General features: G+C 35.8%; 1 protein-coding gene across 4 annotated transcripts in view; it reads right to left on the reverse strand.

The window, feature by feature from the left end:
• TENM1 (teneurin transmembrane protein 1) overlaps positions 1–23616 on the reverse strand; it is a 736058-nt gene that overhangs the window by 443748 nt on the left and 268694 nt on the right. For all 4 annotated transcript variants that reach the window (XM_054839650.1, XM_054839648.1, XM_054839649.1 and 1 more), the window contains exon 4: positions 13779–13882. The gene's annotated coding sequence lies outside the window, so the exon portion shown is untranslated. The remainder of the gene's footprint in view (positions 1–13778; positions 13883–23616) is intronic.

The raw sequence follows: 23616 nt of genomic DNA on the forward strand, positions 1-23616 counted from the left end.
AAAAGTTTGCCCTTCAGGATATGGAACATCAAGTAAGTTGGGAAGAAGAGGAGCTCAAATGATAGCATTATGTAGAACTCATATATTTTCTTGTTTTGTAGCATAGAAAGCTGAATCTTTATATGCAAAGTGGGTATTGTGCAGAACAAGCTCTGAAATGTAAACTGCTCAAATAATCAGACTGAAGCAGTCTGATTTTCAGGAATGTGATTTGGAAGACAAAAGCTAAAGATTTAGAAGATGACTATTGCAGTGTTAATATATGTAAGTGGCAGTAGATCATTCAGAATATTTCAACCAAAGCATGACTTTCCATTAATACCAGCTGAGACAAAGAGAGAAATTTAATATATGGTAATGACAATAGAAGGAACAGATGTAAAACCCATTCTTAGCCATGAAGCACAAGGAAATGACAATGTAATAAACCTATGCAATACATTTGAGAACTCTGCATCAATTTCTTCTATTATTTGAATGGAGATCCACATCCAATGTAGAAACTCTTAAGACCCTTCCAAAATTCTGAGTATCAGAAAGGATGACTATTGTCAGGGGGAAATGCCTATGATGATTTCTGATGTGTTGCCACGCACAGTATCACTTTTTTTTTTTTTATTCTTCAAAATTGTGCACAATTGCTAGGTGCAATTTTGATTAAGTCAGTTGCTAATATTAACTAGAGTTATTAGACAAAATGGAAATATCTATAGTTGTTTTAACCACATACTAATTGACTTCTGCCTAATAGCATATAGCAGGAAAAAGTCCATAAAGTAATTTATTTAGAGACAAGTCTGCATTCACACATAGTCTTAGTAACATCAACAAAGGCCTGTATATGTTTGAAGGTCTAATTCACGAGGACCTGTGCCCAAAATTCACAACTAAAATGTTACAAATTAAATCAATTTAGGCTATTATGCTCCTTTTATATGACAACTTACTTTAAAAACACAGTCTATGAACAACAGATTTTAAAAATAAAGGGTTCAGTAATGGAGCTTTGGAAAAAAATCTTTTTTTAAACTGATGTCTAAAAAGTACTTAATCGAGTCTTCCCTTTGCAAAAATTCACCTTAATGCTGTAAGTCTGTGACACAGAGTAAAAGTCAGTAAACAAATTATGGAAATTAAGCATCTGGATTATAATTTAAATGGTAGAAGTAAGCTAAATACAGTTAGAATAAAACCTTTTTAACTCAACGAATGACTTCATGTGCATGTTTAATTGCCCTCTCCTTATTACAGTGATTGTATATTCAAGGTAGATTAGCATGACTTTTGATCCTCCAATTGTTTCCAGGTTGTGATGCCACATCAAAACAAAAAATGTTTTCCTTTGATTTAAAACCAGTGTAATCAATTAGAAAATATCTTCTGTGCTTGACAGATGAGAAGTGTTTTTCAGTAGTTGAGGAATAGTCAATAGGATTAGAATAATCTAACAAAATAATGAAGAAAGGGTTCTGGTGCTGCTGGGTAGGTATTTTATGTATTTATATATTTACGTGTGCTTTTAAAACACTGAATGTATGACTCTTGTCATATGACCTTCTGGTTTACTATTTCTATTTTAACAAAATCTTCCTCTGTCAGACTTTTGTTTATTTATGATAAATCAGACAGAAATATGAAGTGAACATGCAGTGTGTTTCTGACCCATTAAGAGCTGGAACTGCACGTGCAAGAGAGCTGTTGCAACACTGCATTTAGAGCAGGTCAAAACTGTGACACAGTTGAATGTGTTTACTTTTTCCCTGCTTTCCTGATATGGTTCAATGTAATTTTCACTTTATTTTGCTTTTCTATTGCGGTAGATCAGTTAAAACAATGTTGAAGTGGAGTGTCAGTGCTGAAGGTCATACTAGATATTAACAGTCAGATTGCATCCAGCTGTTCACCAGATGAGGACACATTATCCTCTTCTGTGCACATGTAACCCCCGTACTCCTGTCTTCATGAAATCTTAACTGTGATGAGACAAAGAGCAACCCCAAAAAATTACAAAATACTTGAGACTTTTGTTAACTTCTGAAGACACACAGATTTAACCTCTATGCTAAAAACCCCCTCTTGCAATAAATTGTTCTTATTTATTTTATACAGGTAGGGCTTAGGTAAGTTAATGTTGTTTGAGTGTGTGTTTCCACCAATGCAAGAAATCTAAGAGAGAGAGATGTGATTTGGAATATCTGGTTTTAAAGGAGGGTATTAACATAATAGGCATGTCAGAAGCTTGGTAGAAGGAAAATAATGAGTTGAAACCCCTAATATCAACAAACATTATATAGAAATAACACAGTAAATCACTCTGCTGGAGAAGTGCTCTATGTTAAATAAAGCTTAGGACCAAGTAAAGGGAATAAGTTACCTGTATCAAGGATTCAAATTCTCAGCTTAAATGGAAAGAAGATTAGTATTAGACCTATAATAGTGACAACTTGACCAGGTGCAAAAGAGACTGTGAAATGCTAAGGCAGATTAAACTGCAAGGGCAGAAAACAGAGCAGGATTGAGAGACTTCAATTATTTCTAGGCAGACAAGGTAAATGTCACAAATAGGTTTTGGTTTTCACATCAAATTCACTTTTATAAAGGACACAATTTTTGCAGAGAGAAGTATCAAGATTTTCTTATGCAAAACAATGCTCTTTGCTGTCCTGTGCCTCTCAGTGTCCCTTTTCCTCCCATCTTTGGAGCTCAGCAACTAAGACTTACAGACTCATGCAACTGAATACTGCTACCGAGGCAAGGCGCTACAGAGACAATAAATAAAATTACAAATGAAAGCCAGCTGTAATTGCACTCTGACACAGGAAAAGCAAAATGACATCTAAGGAAAGTTTGTGCGTAAAAACATGGAAACAATAACAGTTCTCTGGGTGGGGTTTAGGATTAGCGAGTCACTGAAATTTGGTTTCAGGCTGACGTTGTAGCCGTACACTGGCTATATTGAGTATTGTTATCACTTCCAGTTCTGAGTTAACATACGGAAGGGAGCTCAACAGCATACAAATTGGGTAGTAAGAGAATAAAATCCATAACAAGATGATCTTACTTCCCAAGGATGCTAGGGGAATATTTTGCTATAGATGAGGTACACCTTTATGCACTCCACTGAAAATTAGCTATACTGTTTTACATTCATGATATTGCTTCAAAAACAAAGAATTGGTTAGAAGTAAGGTGTAAATCAGAGGCTGGTTTAGACTGTTTTATCTAATCCTTTATACATATATTACTCACATTGTAAAATAGAGATGTAATTTTCCTTTCCGAACCCTAACTAAATCTTAACATTATGTAAATAGACATCTGCTCTTTAAAACATAGCTAGAAAACAACCCACATTTACTACAGGATAACGTAGGATTAAAGGGTATTGTAACATAATTTTGCTTTTACTTTATTTGCTTTGGCAACATCAAAGTCTAAAAGCACTGAAATTCACTATGACTAATGTTATTATGTTTCTTCAGAGCGTAGGTACCATAGCAAGAACCAACGTATAGGAAATCACCTCCATTTTATACATAGCGTGTTTAAGGTAGCTACTCCCTTTAAAAGAACAGCCTCCAATGTGATCTGATTACATCGATTTAAAATATCAGAAACATAAGGACACAAGAAAACTCTGGTTGGACAAGAACACTCGACTGCAATCCAGCTATCGAAATCAGGTACCTCTCTCAGTGCACTTTTGCAGGTGTGTGTGCTTTGTGCTCACACCTGTTTATCTTAGTATAGCTGTTTTCCCGTGGAATGAAATTTTTCCATTTCTTTTGTTTTTTTATTTTTCGCTAGGAGTTTGCTAAGATGTGGAGCTGGCATTCATCTACTTCAGTAATGTCAAGAAAAGAAAGGGGAAAACAGAGACTAGAATGAACATGGGCAAGTATTTCAGACAGTGTTTCTGATGGATTAATGAAACTCCACTCAATAAATGTTATAGAAATAGCCCAAATTAAGTAGGAATACAGTAGCTAAAAAGTTTGAAATACTTGACTGGCCAATAAATATTTCTTAAATTATATGACGATGGTAAAACAAATGTTGGTCATCATCTATTGTAAATCAAAATCCAAGATTATACTTTCAAATATATAATCATTATAGCATGAGATCTTGTGTTTCACACACTGTAATTGAGGACAGCAATACCTTAAGCTGCTCATGTGGGTGGTATTTACATCCCATGTATGGCGCAGAAATTTGTACAAGGTTACATTATGGGAAATGCTACTCACAAGCCCTGAACCTCTGAACAAAATCCACAGATATACTGGTGGTGCTGCATGAAGACCTGATAACAGAAGCAGTCTTTTAGAGATGATGACAGACAGGAATATAAACTTCCCAAGAGAGAACAAAACACAAATTCAGACAGATTCTGAAGTTGTTAATCACGGGCAAAGTGCAAACTATTTTAAGTGATACTCCTGCCTGAATGAAGATGATTGTAAATCACTGTAAAAATCTAAAGATATGTCTAGTAGTTCTATTTCAAAATGCTGCAGAAATGGTATCAAGGCTTCTAAACTCAAGATCAAGAAAAATATTGTTACAGTTTGAAGGTTCCATGCAACAACAGAAAACAATGCTGCTTGTTTAGTTACAAGACAGTTTTCTGATACATTTGGGATAGTAGGGAACATAAAAGAAAAAATAGAAACTGCTCATAATTCTTGACATTATCATGCACATGCAGCAAAACAGCTCTCTGGTCTATTCTTTATTTCACTTTTCCCTGGGCAGAATGCAGACCAAGCAGCTTTCCAAACACAGCAATATTGCATGCCAGACAAAAAAAAAAAAAAAAAAAAAAAATTATCTTCTGCTTTGAAGAGATGGGACTTTAACCTAATATGCAAGGGGTTGATTCAACTGAATATCAGATTTTCTTTATTGCATCCAGAAAAGCTACGTGCTTATTTTGAGGATAGGTCAAAATTGTTTTAATTCCCTCAAGGGGCTTTGGATTTTTGAATGCTATGTCCAGGAATACAAATGAAGACAGATCTTGAAATAACTACTTTTTTTCTTTGCATTTCAGATGGCAAGAGTAAGCAGTGTATGGCCAAGGATAGAAGTCTTTTATAAAGAGTTTGTCAATACTAGAGCTTTTTACAGAGTGGTTTTTACTTTTACAGAGTGGTTATTTCTGATGAGAAACCTAATGAGAAGTCACATAGTTAGCCAAAAAAATCCCCATCTTAAGTACAAAGCAAGAAAGGCAGATAAGTAACCTTATTTTAAAACAACATGCAATAGTTGTACATCTCTCTCAAACAGTTTTCTATGACTTGCCTTGGGCTTCAGTGCATTTAGCACATTTCTTCAAGTACTAGAGCAGTATCTTTCAAGCTTGCTTTGATTTATAACCTCCAAACATTTAATGAGAAAGGTAGGGTCCTTGCTTATCTAGTAGCTGGATTTATACATTCTGAAAAAAGCTCTATTTTTCTTTCTTACTTTTTATATTATTGACAGTAAGAAACAGAAAGCACTTTGAACATTTTTTTCTTACAGCAGTTAAGGATTTAATTTGTACTTAGGGCTTCAAGTCTTGCTATGAGCATCTTGTGCTTCTTGTACGCTAAAATATCTGAAATTAAGTGTCCTCATTAAAAACACAGCATTCCCTAACAGAAATGCATGGCGCCTTTTGATGTTATTTCCCAGGTATTGTCCTTTCATACAGCCTTTACTTCTAAGATACATAACAAACCCCCAGACCACAACATGGTAAATCTACACCATCTACAGGTTGTCTCTAACGGAACAAACATGGGGATACGTTTCTTTTTCTGTAAACATGGTAGCATCAGTGTATTTCGTGAATGGCTATTTAATTCCCGGTCTGAGTGAAATAAATGTTATGTTTCACAATTACTAAAAGCATTTCTTTGGTGAGTAGCAGAAGTACAGTGTAGTTGTCATGCTCCAGGATCTTGCTCTTTTCTTATATTTCATTTACAACAGGATTTTAGAGAGCAAAGGGCAATTGCTGCATGAAAACAGTTTTGGACTTAGCAGTATTTTAAAAAGTAAAATCTACAAAATGAACCCCTCCTCCACCTCACCTTAAAAAAAATTAAAAAATCACATTAGAAGCCCAAAAATGGAGCTTAGTGCTGCTCTGTGCAGCTGGCACCACTGAGGGAATTGCAAGTGCAATCTCAAAGGCAAGGGTGAAAAATTCTCATTCCACAGAGTGTAATTATTAACACCAGCCAGTTATTCTAATGGTAATCACCACGCTAAAAGTGACACATAAAAAGACATTATGTTTTGATATAAAACACAAAATACAAATTAATTTAAAGTGGATGCTGATAGGAGTTTCCTTTCTTTACAGTTGCACAGCAGTCAGAAAATCATGGCTACTAGATGAAACAAAACAGCAAACTGCTATAAACCGTCATTCAATTGCCACGGAGAACACAACGCCTTGCAGTATGTCCAGTGATTGAGGCAGATTATGGTGAAGGTTATGGTGTAGTACATAATTGGCAATCGTATCTGGGATATCCTGAACGCATGGAACCTACGGAATTAAATATTCTTAGTTCTACTGTATGGACCTGTCTTTCTTGACAAGCTACTTGAATAACTTTTGGGGAAATGTGCCTAAATTCAGTTCACTTTTTCCAAATTGATCTTCCATATAGCAGAACACAGCACAACATACCTACTGTGCTTAGTTAATACGTATTAGACATTCAAGCGTAACCCGAAGTAACTTGTAGCTGCTTCACACGCTTTATCTCCATCTGCAAACCACCAAGACAATTGTCCCATCTAAGAGATAACAGACCACATGATATGAGAGCAGAATGTACGTCTCAAGAGATTAGAGAATAAAAGATTATCAAATGTTATCCATCATAATAATAAGGGTCCCTTCCCTTCACTTCCTGTATTCCTTGCCAAACCCCCCCCCAAAAATTCCAAACCCAAGAAAGCTGTTTTTACTTGAGAAGTCATGAAATAATTTTGCTAGCAGTGATCCACTCAACGCCTCAAAATTCAGGGGAACAGCATTTCTCTGCCTAATTCTGAACAGTGTATCCAGACCAGCTTGAAATAGTAATTAATGGACAGAACCTTATTAATTTTACGAAAACGGCAAATTCTTAAGGGAACTACATAGATATCCCAAACACGTTACTGGAGCCAATATTTCAAAGGTCAAAAACCAGCTTGACAGCAGCCACAAAGGCATTCCAGCTTAACAATGCTGTCTCCCAGCCGTGTTTAAAACGCTGGTACCCTGAATGATTTCCCAGGCAGGAATAAAAGAAAGAGATTTTGGTAGGAAGTACAGGAGATATATGAGAGACAGAGGAACGGACAGACATTGGAGCTGCACCAGGATACAAGAAAGGCTCCATGAGAAATCTTTTTTGAGGTAGTTCTAATCATGAGAAACCTGTATCAGATGATATTATTAGACTATTAAGTTAGAAGCAATCAAAATAATTTGAAAGTGCTGTAAATAGAAACAAAGTATCAAGTCCAGATTTCCAAAGAGTAGGATTATGCACGCTTCAGTAAAAGGACTTTTAATATAGGGATATTATTTTGATGGGTGTAAAGTTATTTCATATTTTGCAATAGACACTGCTGCACTAGGTAATATAGATATTAAATTGTTTTCTGTACATCATTCTCTACATGTCTTGTGTTTTCCTTATTTATTACATTTTAACAGTTTATAGAAAGGTAGAGCAGTGGAAAATACAACCTGAGATTTTTCAATGGTTTCCACAAACACCATTTAAGCAAAGGATTTCAATCCCTAAGGTGTTAAACATTTTGTACTCCTTGGACCTTGGTGACCACCTGTTCCCTCATGTTTACGGAACTACTGTCATATAAGGACCCCTATGCTTAAAGCTGAGATTGCCTAAAGCAGTGGGTTTTCAGGAACGGGTTTTTAACTGTGGAATTTACTTTTCTTTCTCCAAAGGTTTGCCAGAATTTGTGTCTGCTTCCCCCCCCTCGCCCAAACTGCAGATCTGGAGGTAAGCATGAACATCAGCAATACATAGCATTATATTGATAGAGACACTACAAATGTTTGTTTCTATATGGACCCAATTTATCTACAATGCAGGTTTTTATTGTATGCTGAACTTTGTAAATAGGATGCATATTACAGTAATCGAGCACCTGAATTTTCTAAGAATATTTTAGTTGCAAAAATTGAAGTCCAAAATACATTTTTAATATTTCAAAATTGATATATAGGATTAGGAAGCGAGACACATATTAGGAAGTGAGAGAGATATTTCAACCTTCACTCATTTGCAATACCATGGCAAGGATTCCAGCTGCTGAGCTATTTAGGTATCAAGAAACTGAGGTCCTGGCCTCCAGGCAGGAAACCGTATGAGCCTCTGGACACTTCACAATTCACTAAAACACAGTTTCTCTAAGGAATTATTCTTACGAAGCCAAGGCCCTGCTGATCATTCCCTTTCGCCAATTAAATCAATAGAACCACTTAGAAATACACAAAAGCGATTTCTGCAAGAGGTAAATGGAATTTATATTTCACAGCATGAGCAGCAAATCTAGGGAAACAATAAAGATAGTAGAAGTAATAGGAATAGGTTATTCTTTCCCAGACATGGTGAACACAGTTCAGGAAACTGCAGGAGAATATATTATTTTCTAGAGTTTAACGGAAACTCAAAAGAAATGAAACAGGCACTTAGAGCCTTTGCTTTCCGGTATCGGCCTTTTGTGGAGACAACAGTTACTGCCCTGTGCAATGCAGTTTGCGTCCCTCTCACCATTACATTCCAGGTTTCAAATGCTTTTGTTTCAGCTGTTGAAATAAATATTACCTTAAAGGGCAGGACATCAACAAAATACCTTAATTTATAAGACCGAGGGAGGAAGGAAGATTTGATTTAGCTTTTGCAACAAGATTACAACTAAGTGAGATCCTCCTTATACCAATGAGAGTACCAAACACTGAAATACGTAGAACTATTTCATTTAAAAGAAAGTTCAGATTTCAAACTTGCCAAAGTGTTAGCAGGGCCAGAAAAATGAGTTCTATATTCATTTTGAGTACAATCTCTTACTTATGATGAAGTTTCTAGAAAGATTAAACACAATAACTTTGGGGAAAATATAAACCTGTTTTGACATTTATCCCAACATAAAAAGGCATTATTATGGTGGCAGAAAAAAAAATATCTTTCATTTGACAAAAAATTCCATTAAATAGATTTTTTTATACATGGTCTAATTTCTTTAGTTTGGCAATATGATGCCCTATATGCTTTGGCAAGCTGTTATTTATTATTAAATTTGCAAAGGGTATTATTAAAAAAGGAGTTTAAATTCACAGCTTCTGGTAAACAGAAAATAAACTGAAGATGGAAATTCAGTGCGTCTGTGAATTATGCACAGAGGTATTCAAAGCATCGCTTAGTAATTGTAAAAGCTGTAGAAGTGACCATAAATAAGTAAAGCCCATAGTTCTCCTGATCCCTTTTCTATAGTGCACAAATAACTACCTCCCTCTTATCTGTTCAAAGAAAGTAAGAGCAATATTGACCAAATCATAGATTTAAAGGCTTCCTTATGTCAGATATTTATTAATATCTGTTATGGGACTAATTTGTCTGCTGTATACTAATACAAGCTAGCTTTAATAAAAATTTTAGTTGAAGGAAAAAAAGCAACATTATTTCACAGTTTCTTCATCATCATCATAATTTTACTACAGATTGGTTAAAACTTTTAATTAAAAATCTTGATCAGCCTAGGCCTGTGTGACAGATTGAATATATTGACATTTTCTGCTGCTTTCTTCCAAAATTTTGCACATGACTGAAACAATCATGTCAGATGTGCTCTCTAAAACTGCAAAGTTCACTACAGAGGTTGTTCTTGTACAAATGCTACAAATTTGCCAACATGTCTGACCTCATGAGATTTCAGCCAGACAGTGATTGAAAAACTGCTCTGTTCCGTTCACAATCTAATCAAACTCTTCAAAATGTTTGAGACACGATGGCATAGGAGACTAAGAATAGGTTCGTTACTCTATCTTCTTGCACATTATAGCCTGGCTAATCTTTATTTCTTACAATATTTACCCTAGGAACGATGCTCATCTGTGAAAGTTTTTGCATGGAGTTTAATGTAAGAATTGCATTAAAAGAGACCGTGGCAGAGCTTCCCAGCTATTTCATGCTTTGCTTTATTTTTGCTGATAAATAGGAGAAATAGTGATTAGGTAGCGAGTGAGCACAAACAACTGCTGACTTAAGGGAAGTAACAGTTAATGTTTGCCGCTTTAAAGAATTTGCAGGCTGCACTATACATAGCACGCTAACAGAACACTTGGTTTTGAAAACAAGTGGTAGAAGCACTTCCTGCACAGAAAAGATGTATGGAATTTACAGAGCACCTGGAAAGTGGCAAAAAAGTGACAGAAAATCACAGATATTATATAAGTCTACAGATTTTAAGTAGCATTGTTTCACATTTAAAAAGAGTATACTGAGTACGGGAACTGTAGTAGAAATTGCCCATTAATGTATCCATGTTGGAAACAGGAAAGCCAGATTTTTACTCAGCTAAAGCTCTCCATTTTCATAGTGGCTGCTCCCTTTACAACACATATGGTTATGAAGTACTACTTGGATATTTTCCCTTGTTCTTTAAGGAGATTTGATGAACATAATCCATTTTGCCTGGGACAAAGCAGGTAGCTTGTAAAGCTACCACATTTATTCAGAGCAAACAAGAAGTGAGATTTGCAAACACTCTCAGTTCTGTGAAGGCACGGTTTAAAGTTTTAAGTGCCCTGTGCACATCCAGGAATGCAGTTTGTCCTCCAAGGAATCTGGAGTCTTCAGATTTAAGAAAGGTAGAAATATTTCCTGATTTATTTGAGAGCTGGAAGTCACTTTTGGCAAAAATCCCAGAACTATTCTTATTATTGCTTTGTTAGGAAAAAAAATATGTAAGATAGGAGCAGGAGAGCATGAAGCTCTAACTCATCAAGCCAAACGCATAGCAAGCTGGAAGGCAGAGCTCAGGTCAAAAGCCTAAGAGGAATGGAAGCAGTGGTTGAAATGAAGAGTCCATCAGAAGACTCAGCAGTACTTTTAGGTCCCATGATAGAAAAAAAAACCAAACCACCAACTTTTATGTGAGGTCACATGGGGGACACTCTGCGAAAAGACTGCATTAAGTTTGGATGTGAACAAATCTGTTTCTCTTTAGTGCATCACCTACGGTAACGGTAGAAATGTTTGCGACCTAAAGTACTCTTAGTTCCTTTCAGAATCTCCAAAGGGTAATATAGTGGAAACTCAGTATGTCTTAGAGTCATCTTCTGTGCCACACTTTCAGTGAGAGATTTTAAATGGAGTATATGAGACTTTTTGTAAATGCATGTGCAAAATTGGAAGGAAACCCTAGATCAACGTAACTGAATATATATTGCACCTTACTTTAGAAATCTGGAAAGGTTTGCAGCATGGTTTCTTCATAGGATGTTTATGAGACTAGCAAAGTCTCAAAATCCACCCAAATGTTACGCATTTTACCTGCATCATTCCACGTTCCTGAACAGACTCAAGTTTAGTGTCTTTTTTTAGCACCTTAATAACTTTATGGATGACACAGAAAATATTCTGCTGTTTTTCTATCTTCCTCTGGAAAGGCATAATTAAAATCTTTATTAAACCTTTATTAAAGATACCTCAGTATCTTTAATATCGGACAAGTAATTAAATTGATATGCAAAGAGTTCTTCAAATTTAGCCTAAATTTTAAGCACATAACGATTCTACAACAATTTACCCCTAACCTCAAACAGGAAGATTTCCAAGTGATTTAGCCATGAATACAAAATAATATGGATATAAACATATGCTTAATCTATACATGACACAGATGTGAAGAAGAGAAGAAACATATCTTGATTTATATACGTTTCCTAGGTCAGGGCAAAGTATGGAATCCATTATTCTTGACTTTAAGTTAATTTCAGTAACGATTAAGAATAAAATATGAACTCAATATTTTATATGTCAATAAGCTCAATATTGTTAAACCAGTGAAGGGACAAAACTATGATAAGGAGAGAAGACATTCTGACTAACAAAACCAAGCATTTTTAAACTGAGATGTCTAGATTTAATTTATGGTACTGAAAGACATGGCACAACAGATCAAATTAGTCTAGCATGCCTTTCTACCTTAACTTTCAAATGCAAGAGAGTATGGCAAAATGAGTTGAAGTTGCAGCTTCCACCACAAAATTGGATTAAAATACTGCATTACAACACAAAAAAATAAAATTCTTCTTTTCCTAGTTACTATTTTTTTCTGTACTTTTTACAAATGACGGCAAAGATAATCTTTGGTTTATGCTCATGAGAAGCATACGGATAGATTCATATTATAGATATCCTATCTATTAATGTTGACTTGTATTGTGAAAACTGAATAGAAAAAAACTGTACAGCGCTCTTACACATTATCAAACCAATGTTGCTATCCCTCCTAAACAGCAGATTCCGAAACTCCTTTAAGAAAATATTGAGTCTTTAAAAACACATTGCAAAGCTTTTGCCACCGAAACACATGAATTATATTCTATTACTGCCAGCATTAGGACAAGCATGTTATTTGCTGACCTCGATAGAATGTTTTTGCACAGCTAGAAAATTCCACGTTCCAAGCAACATTGTGCTTTTTTAATTAAATAATTTTACTGTGGGCACAACTCCTTTGTTGTTTATGTTCTACCCACGTTCCAGCCACTAAGAACTGCTCTTGATGGGGCAAAGAATACTGTTTGTGGGGGCGGAAACCTCTCAATTGAAAGAAAAAATTCACATTCTATTCTAAGATTTCATCATGAAGTTGTGAGAATAGAAGGCTAATATATGCAAAATTCATTTCTCAAAACTGACATGAAAACTGTCAACCTTAGTTGATAGTTCTCAACAAAGGTTACAGCTTCAGTAATTGGCAAAGAAATTCATAAATGTGATTTAGCATACACTTAAAAATAAGGAATTCACTTCAAGAAAATTCTACATTGATCACAGATCATTCACAAAAAAGTCACTTGATAAATTCTTTATTGTTTTGCTGCAGAACATTCGATATGACTGTATCTATATGTATTGAGTAATAAGCTACATTGCACTTCTGCCATTATTTAATTGATAATATGAGCACTCAGGAAACGATCGCTCTTTTTATGTCAAAGTGCTCGGAGTAAGTGATTGCAATGATGACAAAGGAGACAGATATTTTTCTCCCTTTGTAATTTTAGTTTGATAATACCAGCACCCGCATTCCCTAGATTTATGAAATCTGACATCATTAAAATCTCAACATTTCACTATAAATCCTTCAATTTAGAATAGATTCAAAAATTGTTTATGTCTCTCTACTGAGGGGCTTAGATATAAACGACACTGAAATTAATATATGAACTTCACCGAATGCTTCCTAGCAGAGGCAGGCACTCTGAAGTCAATGGAGCAATGTCTGAAGCATTAACCTCAGGAGTTCTTTCAAAAAATCTCCCTTACTCAACTGCTCATGGTCCCTGGTATCCTGTACCCGTGTTGTTGACCCCTTTAGCCTGGGCTAAGATCATCTCTGCTTAGGAGGAGCTGAGTTCACAGTCAACAGACTGTATTTTGGAGTGGTTCATCATTATACACACTCTGTCTAGAGCACACGATCACCCTTTAGTTAACAAGTTATGAGAGCCCTACCTTCAATACTTCCCAGCTTGCAGGGGCTTTCTAGGAGAATGCTCAAAGATGTAGGGCTTCTCTTGGTGTGGGTATTCTCACCCGCAGCTCTGGAACTTTACCCACTGTGTAAAAAAAAAAAAAATAAAAAAATAAATCACATCTTCACTGAGGCAGAAAAATGTGACTCAGTCCTTTAGATAGGCATGCAAGAGAGATGAAAGCCAGGCTGTAGTATCCATGCTACAAGAAATTATTCTTTTATTTTTACATTGGCCAATGTGGGCAGAAGCACTAAGCTAGTCACCATGAAGCTTTGCAGGTCTTCTCTGTGACTCAGTTAAAATTGCCCATCTCACATGGGAGATGGATTACAGCTTGCTATGATATCTGCTGGAGCACCCCTTTTCCCTAAGCTGCGAGCTGACGAGTTACTCGGCCTGATGTGGACATAGACTGGGACAAATAATACTTGTTCCTAAGTCAATTATTTGAAAATAGAACCGGTAATGTGAGATTTACTGTGATACTGTTAACTTTGTAGTGAATTGAAGTGTTTGTAGCATCTGTAAAATTGATGGATTGTTTCTCATAGAGCTAGCAGTTCAATAGCAAATATGGCTTTTATGTGCAGGAAAACAGCAAGGTCAAACAGCTGTGAAGGGTATACTGGAAACTCAACTGACTTCTAGGGGAATAATGCATGTCCTAGAACTTACTATTTGTTTCTTTGAAACGAGAGCAGATGTGGAAATACCCACAAATATCATCCATTCTTTTTTGCCAGCTTCACATACCTAAGATGAACAGAATGGCTAGGAAAAAAATTTGCTAGGTTTTGGTTTTATTTTTAAAGAGGATTTGACAGAGAGAAATCCTTTTTCAATAGGATTTTACAACCTAAAATATATGCTCAGATCCTCCCAAATGTAGAAGGAATACCTAGTGTGTCTGTGTTACCACTGCCAGATCTCAGCAATGACAAAAAGGGAAGAGGGAACTGTTCTTTTGTTTTTCTACTCAAGCATAAAATAATTGTAATGTGAAAGCAACAGTCATTTGAGTTTTACTTTTTATTCCTTTCCCTCTATGTCTTCACACTTTTGTCTTGAATTGGGAAGGGAGAAGGCAAATATAAGTCTTCAGAAAACGTACTTCTCCATTGTATGGAAAAGTATCTTAAGTTATTAAAAATAAAAGTCCACTGAAAAATTCACTGGGAAAAAAATGCATGACAAAAATATAACTTTTGATTTTTAAACTACAACAAATAACATTTGATCAGATCTTGTAAAGAACCAAGACACTGTGAAAAGCATGTGAGTTTACGGTACAGTCTAGTATAAGATCATCTTCAGCTCTGACTGCAGCTTGTCATCGCTGAAGAAACATTAACTGTTAAAAGTAACAATAAAACATGGGTGTCTCGTCACGCGGGGAAAGCTGGCATGACTTTGGCTATTGCCCAGCCAAACAGCCCTAACTGGAGTGCTAGGAAATTGTGTTAAATAAATATGAAACTAGATGATTATTGCAGATCTCTCTTTAATTCCTGGCTTTGTTAGTCTTCCTGTGTGACCTTCAATGAGGCATTTAATCTCTTTCTGTATCAAACTGTAAATAGTTGTCTTAGAATGACAATGGGATACTAGAAGGCATATGAACAGCTAGTAGAAAGAGAGTAACATACATTATTCATCTGTTTTATGAAAAGCTTGCCTCCATTTGAGCAAATAGAGCTTTTAAATCTGAAGTACAGTGTGTAATATTTTCTTTACAATGAATTCATTATATTCACAAACTACATTTTGTTCCTCAAACACCAGGAAAATTGTGTCAATCATACCTTTCATCATTTATGATGAAATTACAGTCCCACTTATTAGACTTAGAGCCTTAATACTATTCCTAACACCACCTTAATGTAGACTGGACTCTTCAAGGTAGAGAGTTACCAGACACCTTGCCCTGACAAAAAAGTGTTCTAAAAAGTAGAGAGCAATAAGTCACTTATTTAAAACCATTTGGCAGTCTACTTGAAACCAAGATTCACAGTTTTATCCTTTCACTTAAATCACATTGCTCCAGTTAGTTCATAGTGGCGGGTCAGTCTAGCCTTCTATCAGTAAAAATGAAGGTATGAATTCCTACAGCACTGTGTGCTCTGGAAGCACTCGTGATTGCTTGGGGTGGAAAGCAGAAATTAAAAATCTGGTTATACACGCATCCAATAACAGTACAGCAGTGCAGTGACAGTAAAGTATTTCCCCTTCATTAAAATGCATATAATTAATTTCAAAATCGTGCATGTCTAATAGGATGCCTTGCTATTTAAAGAATCTTAATTCTGCCATGATGTCATGAAAATAAATTCATAGAACTTCTTTCCTATCTCATTTAACGACAAGATGCAAATGTAACTAATGTTTCCCTGAAAATTGAGAAAAATATCAGCACAGTGCCTAATCAACTTCAGTAATGTTTTGCCGTTTATCACCAACCACAAGTGTAAAATTGCTTCAGCAAAATAAATAAGCACCTCTTCCAGTTTGCATTGCACTTTAAGATAACTTTCAAACTGAGAAAAAATTTTAGCTAAGAGATGATGAACAACGGATTCAGATTTTACTTTAATCTTTCATCACGTATTCCTGGGTCTGATTCTTATACAAGCACAGTAGAAGAAATTGATGAACGTAGCTTCAGTATGTTAAGTGCATATATCAAATATTTATGATTAAAGAACATATATAATCATATATAATATATATATGATTCCATATTTCTGAATACAAAGCAGCTGCAGAAAGTTGAAGTAGGAGTGGTACTACTAACAGGAAAAGTTCTACCTTGCTGCTTGGTTTTGGTGGAATAAGATATCAATTCCTTCAACAAATATCTTACATGTACCAAAAGCCTAATAGATCAGAGACAAAAATTCCCACTGCTTACATTTCTGTTACAGATAACCTTAGTGAAATAATTCCATATCTGAAAAGAAAGTCCCCTGGTCCAAGTCAAAAGTAATCCTGCATAGCAATAATTATTAGCATGTAATAAATGAAGAACAAAAAAAAAGAGGCAAATTTATAAAATATAATTTATCTCACTGTGAATCTGATACCAAACATCAGCAGAATATCCTAATTATCACTTCAGTTTCTATGAAGCTCTTTTAAATAGAAAAAATTATTCATACTGATAATTCTTGATGATGTTTGGCAACCCCCTCTACACCCCCCAAAAATCCCAAAACAGCAAAACAACACATGGAAGATGTGGGAGGTTTTTTTGGATGTTCTAATAGGAAATGAAGCCAATTATTTATCAAAAAGGAGTGACAAGTTAAAATAACTATGATATTGAAGTTTTTATGATGACAATATGTTTGAAGACAGTGTTGAATGTAAATATTAACTCTTTGTAATTCAAGTCAGTGGCAATATCTTACATGTAGGATCAAACAATGTGATTCTGTACTTTGCTAGCTTAATTTTACAGTTACTTAGCACTTGTGTCAGGTGTCCCCCTCGCACCATTCTCCAATACCATTCCTACTGATGGGTCCACTCTCTCTGAAAGCAGCCTGAGCATTATAATGATTCTTATGTTGTATTTCTTGATATGTCATGCATTTAACAACCAGTTTCGCTCAAAACCTAGTGTAGCACAGAAAGGCTGGGTATCCATACTGCTGTGTTCCCAGACAACCATTGTACGGGTGGGCAGAAGATGCTCAAGAGTGCAATTTCTGGCTAACTGGTCGGGAATTGCTGTTAAGGGTTTCGACAGGTTAAGCAATATGGTTCTTCCTAAATGAAGTAACATTATATTTCTGGACCAGAATCCTGAAAGGCCCCTCCAGCCAGAACAATTCATTTTCATCCAAGTAGTTTCACTGTAATAAACATCACCACATACATCAGCTATCATACATTAACATAAATCATCAACAGTTTTAAATGAATTCAGGAGTATGGCTCCCTATTTCTACCAGATACAAGTCTGTCTATAATTTAATTTTTTGTACAAAGCACAAAATAACTTGAAAAAATAAGCTATGGCACTCAAAGCAACCTCAAAGAATTTTGAAGTAACCCACAAGACCTTTTATATATGACATCCTGAAATGAGGTGAGAATTCAGATCTTCCTGCCACTACCAGAGTCATTACTGGAAAGCTGGGATCATTAAGTTACTTGGTTGAAAAAGAACTTTCTGATGGATATAAAACTCAAAGGCATAAAGATTTAAGAAGTATTTTTCAATCAAAAATAAAAGCCGTGGTGTACAACAGATTTATTTCAAATAAACAGAATAATTTAGCAGTTTACTACTTTTTTTTTTTTTCTATAGACATGCTATGGAAAATACGTCAACTTGCACTGAAACCTTAACTATTGAAAAACAATTGCTTGAAAGATATGGACAGATAGATCAATGTTTCAAAAAACTGTTGTTACTGTTGTAGTCCCAACAACACTTGAACAGAAGCCGTTCAACACTTCACAGCTGCAGTTCTTAGCTGCACACAAGTGTTCCTTCCCTTGTTTTTCTACACCTTGTATGACTCTGATTTCACCCAACTTCATCATTCCCTGTATTAAGTCTTGTCAACTGCTGCGCACCAGCTTCGAGTCTCAACCAAAGCAGGAATAATCCCAATGTTTGGTAAAGATTTTTAACTTTACTGTGCCATAGGAGCTATATAACTCCAGAAGAATGGTCTGCAAATTGATTTATTTTCTAAAACAAGTTTCACTGGACTTACAACTTTCCTGACTTTTCAGCTCAACCCTATTCAATAAACTACCTTGTCAGATTCTTATTACTCTGATTAATTGATCAAAGGCGATGACAGCCATAAATGTGCAAATGGAACGAACTCCAGTACCCTCATATTTCTTTGCAACCTATATTTGCTTGGGCTACTGAACATATGTGAAGTAATAAATCTCAAAAAATTGTTTATCAGGAGGTGTTGCAGAGATCAACCTGGAAGTTAAGCAAGCATAATTTATCTTGAGACAGAAAATTACCACTAAGCTCTTAATAAAGGATAGTTTGCACCTTTTGCTGTAGTATCTTAGTGAGCTTACCAATGGTAATGAAATCCAGTTCCTACTCTAAATTTACCCCCTTCTCACCCTAAATCTAAAGTGAAAAAGATTTTTATTCATTTAACAGACAATAGAGATGAAGGCTTTAATGATGTATTTTAGTATCAACAAACAGTATGTCAGTTCTTTAACTTGGTTTTCTTGGTATAAGTTAAGAATAAAGTCAGTTTATGCTGAATCTAACTAAAGGTCATTATCCAGTCAAATATCTTTTATCTGTTGCTCTGCCCATGCACTGCAGGAATGCAGAGCTGATGCTCCCACAATGGAACAGAGTAGGAACCTAGCTTGGTTCAGCACTATTATGAATCCAGCTGGTTTTTTTGAAGACAGACAGGAGAGTGAAAAGAGGGGAGAACAAGGGGGCGGGGTGGGGGGAAGAGAGAGATAAAAGATAGCTAAGGAGGTATGCCTTTCATCCAGTACTTGCAGGAATATGTCGATACCGGATGGCTCTCAAGACCTCATGCAAACTCCGAAGCTGAAAAAGCTATTTAAGTTCCCTAATACCCATCTCAATGCAGTCACACTGTTATTTTAGGTAGACTAAATTACGCCAGTTCAGGCTGCCTAGAAATCACTATGCGTTTACAACAGGCAACATAATGGTCCTTTCAGGAAGAAATTTAGAGTGTCTCATCTGCCCAGTGTTGCTAATATGAACGCCATTAAGACAGCATTTAGAAGAGAGTCTTAGCAGAAACGTAAGTTCCAAGTAGACATGCAAATGTTTTCACAAGTAATACAGCACTACAGTAACGCACCAAAATTCAAAGTCATCACACTGCTGTTTTCTTACTGTCTTCAGAGAATTGCTGTATTAAGTCTCCGGCTCAGCTGTGGCCTTTGTCAGCTGAAGGCTAAATCTTATCACACTATTGACAATGTCATGTCCAAGAACTTGATTGTTCCCTGTCTTTAACTCTCTGGTCTCTAGGTTTATCCAGAGAAGTATATTCTCCAAAGACTGTGAGGTTTTAGCGTCTAGAATCAGTGCTAAGGCTTCTATCAAATTCCAAGGACTTCAGATCAATCTTTGGTAAATTTGCAAATCATCAATACAAAGTTGTCAAATTTTATGAAGACAGGATTTAAGTTACCCAGTTTTGAAAGGCTCTCTATTATTTGGCAATCAGATATAATGGCAATATTTATACCAATCACAGAGAATTTCAGTTTGAATCAGATAGTTTAAGCTCTGTATTATCATTTAACCTGAACTCCATTTATCTATTAAATGTCCGCTAGTCTGCAGACTAAAGATTCAGTTTTCACTTGAAAAGGTTCAAAGTTTTCATTCTATGGCACTACTATTTTCTAGTCAGGCAAATAAATAAATAAATAAGAGATCATATTTATGCACAGTTTGAGCCTTCACAGAGTTCAACTGAAGAGAATGGTGAGAACCATCTGAGTTACACTGGCGTATTGGGTTTGCGTGGCCAGGTTTCGGTAGCGGGGGGGCTGCAGGGGTGGCTGCTGTGAGAAGCTGCCGGAAGCTTCCCCCATGTCCAACAGAGCCAGTGCCAGCCAGCTCTGTCAGATAAATTTTATCTTCCTTTAGAACAAGATAAAGATAGGTAGGAAGTTTCTAAACAGGACACTTTACCCATGGGTTTCTGCCATTTATGTAGTGCGGTTAAGTATCAGAGCAGTGAGAAATCATAAGATGACTAGTGCTTAAGGATTTGTCTCTGCTTGCAAAGCTTTTTGAGTAGAGCTATTCAAACAGCTTTAAACAGATATCACATTTTAAAAAATCAAGAGCATAAATTCTGGTGGAAGCTTTTGCTCCAGTAATCAATTTAAGAATCTTGAAAATAGTCTGAAGAGCTTTCACCACTGGCAGAGAACAGCGTAGAGACTGACAAATCCTACACCGCAAAAATACACTTAAAAATACAGAATAGACTCAGTACCAGCATATAGAGGGTTGTAAAGTCCTTCTGTCTCCTTTATTGTGTCTCTGTTGGCTTAAAAGTAAAGAACCACCCCCAAACAATTAAGTATTCACAATACAAAGTTAACTTAATTATGGAGGCACCTTAACAGACTACCCATACTTTGGCTAAAAAGTGAAGCTTTAATGCTCTGGGGGAGAGAGAGAGACAGAAAAATCTAAATCGAGTACTTTTATTTATCAGTTTAATAGAACTATAACTTAAGAAATAAAAAACATTTGTCACAAAAGTAGCTGCCGAGTTATCTTTGTGACAGACCGTTTGAGACATACAATGGTAATATCTGTGCCCTTATTCCCTGAATTAGGATCATCAATTCCTTAGCAATTGCCTAGAGTTCTTTTGGAAATAGAGGACTTTATTTTCCCATTACAATTTTATAGCAATTTTTATGGACTTATAGAAAGCACATGTTTTAAATCTGAGATGTTTATCTCAGATTCAATTTCAGAATTTTTTTAAAATGCTGACCAAGTGTCCCATCACAAAGTCTACATGTTAAGGTAAATTGGAAATTGCTGGTCAGTGGACTCTGAGGACAACATTTTGAGGTAGGTATAAGCACATCTTCTAATATTAAAAAAAATTAAAATAAAATAGATTAAGTGATGATCCTCCTGAAGATTCATACTTCTATGGAAGAAATCAAAGCTAGAATCCAGTAGAGGATACTATGATACTACAAGAGCATACAAGTGTTCAGTCAACTTCATTCGACCTGAATTCTAATAGGGCCTTATTTCGTTCAAAATAACTTCCTCCTTCTAAAAAGTAAACACCACAGTGATAAAGAATTTACTTACTATATTCAGGTTTTGAATCACGGAACAAATTATACTGAACACAGAAATACTCAGTTCCTGCAAACAATACCCAAATCCTCACACACAAACCTGAATCTGAAATAGATTTATTTTAAAGCTGCTTCTTAGAGCAATTAGAGTCTTATGTCTTTTGATTTTATTGAGCACTGTACATCCAAAGTTCTGGTACAAAACAATGGAGACATTAACACTGTCAACTTCTCTATAATAAGTTATCATCCTTGAAGAAGGCTTAGAAACAGGGTCCATTCACATTTGATGGTGGACGCTGACTACACCATCGCAAAGTAACTCTTCATAGCTCGATCCAACTCAGTTAACAAAAAATGTACAATCTTGCCTTGTTTTCCCTGCTATTTCTTTGTCAAGCCCTTTTTGTTCTCAGCTTTGCACTGTGAAGAAGAGGATTCTGAAAGTGAAATCCAAATGAACCATCCACATTATTTTCCATGTCAGTTTAGTTCTGTAACTGGTATCTTAAGCTTGCTTGAATTTCAGACATAGCCCAAATTATTTTGAATCAGAGAACCACACAATAGTTTGGGTTGGAAGGGACCTTTAAAGCTCATCTAGTCCAACCCCCCTGCCATGAGCAGGGACATCTTCAACTAGATCAGGTTCCTCAGAGCTCCGTCCAACCTGACCTTGAACGTTTCCAGGATGGGGCATCTACCACCTCTCCGGGCAAGCTGTTCCAGTGTTTCACCACCCTTATTGTAAAAAATTTCTTCCTGATATCTAGACTGAATCTACCCTCTTTTAGTTTAAAACCATTCTGGCAGGGAATACACTAATAAATCTGCTATTTTCCTAGACACCTATTTTGCTGGAACACTGTCTGTGATCTGTGAAGCAAGTAATTCTGCCTATCAGCTTACTGTAAACATCCAGCAGAAATGTAAATGGCAGAAGCTGAGATCAACCACTGATCCCAACATATTTGTTAATTTTCATGCCATATTTGGCTACATCCTAGTGCTTTTCTCCTCAGGCTCAGCTTCCTTTTGTAGCTATTTTCACTTTAAGGGTTTTCAGGGCATCAGTGCAGGATGCAGCTGTACCAACCAGAGCTGAGCCACAAGCATTCTCAATCTCTTTTTCATTTAAAACAGGGTGTTGGGTTTTTGGTTGGGTTTTTTTTGCTATGAAAGTATTCTCATATGGAAGGACTTCAGTACACACTTTTTTCTAAAGGTACTTTGCATTTTCTAGGAATTAATTCACTAGAATATTTATGACCCATCAGATTCTAATGAAGGCAGAATTATTATCTCCCATACATTTAAGATACGGCTGTATCATGTAAACAACCTAAGCCCAATGGTCATGACAAAGTAAAGAGTTTTTAAAATAATGTGGAAAAGTCATAGCGTTTTCAAGATTAGGTACCAAATTTTCCCCATTTATCTAATCAATAGCTGCAGTAGAGATGATATCAGAACAAGTGAAGTCAGAAAAAAAAAAAAAGCAAAGATTTCCAAGAAATCACTGAGAACATCACAATATATTCAAACAGAAGAGTGCATGGGGAAAATCCCTAATTTCTAGAACTAAAAATGCTGTGCTTTCTTTGCAGAAAGAAATAGAAAGAACTTGAGGTAACTGCAAATTAGTGTATGTGCTGTAGTTAGAGCAATAAAAAGGAAGTGTACGTATTTTTAGTTTGCATAATCATTATAGCTGGCCATTCAAGCATAAAAGTGGATTTTCTGCTGTAGCAACAGTTTTAGTTTCTGTTTTTCATCATAAAACTAATTAAAAGTAGAGATGGGTTGAACTACTAAGAAATATATTGGGTATGTTTGAATACTGGGTGGTATATTGGGTATATTTGAATACTGGGTTATCCATTAAGGCATATATCACTTACCAAATATAGTTCACTTGTATCGAGTTCAACCTGTGCCACAGGAAATGCTCCAGAGCAGTTTAGCTGAAGCATACTTCCACATAC

The sequence above is a fragment of the Grus americana genome, chromosome 12 (assembly GCF_028858705.1).
Source record: "Grus americana isolate bGruAme1 chromosome 12, bGruAme1.mat, whole genome shotgun sequence".
In the NCBI taxonomy this organism is placed as follows: Eukaryota; Metazoa; Chordata; class Aves; order Gruiformes; family Gruidae; genus Grus; species Grus americana.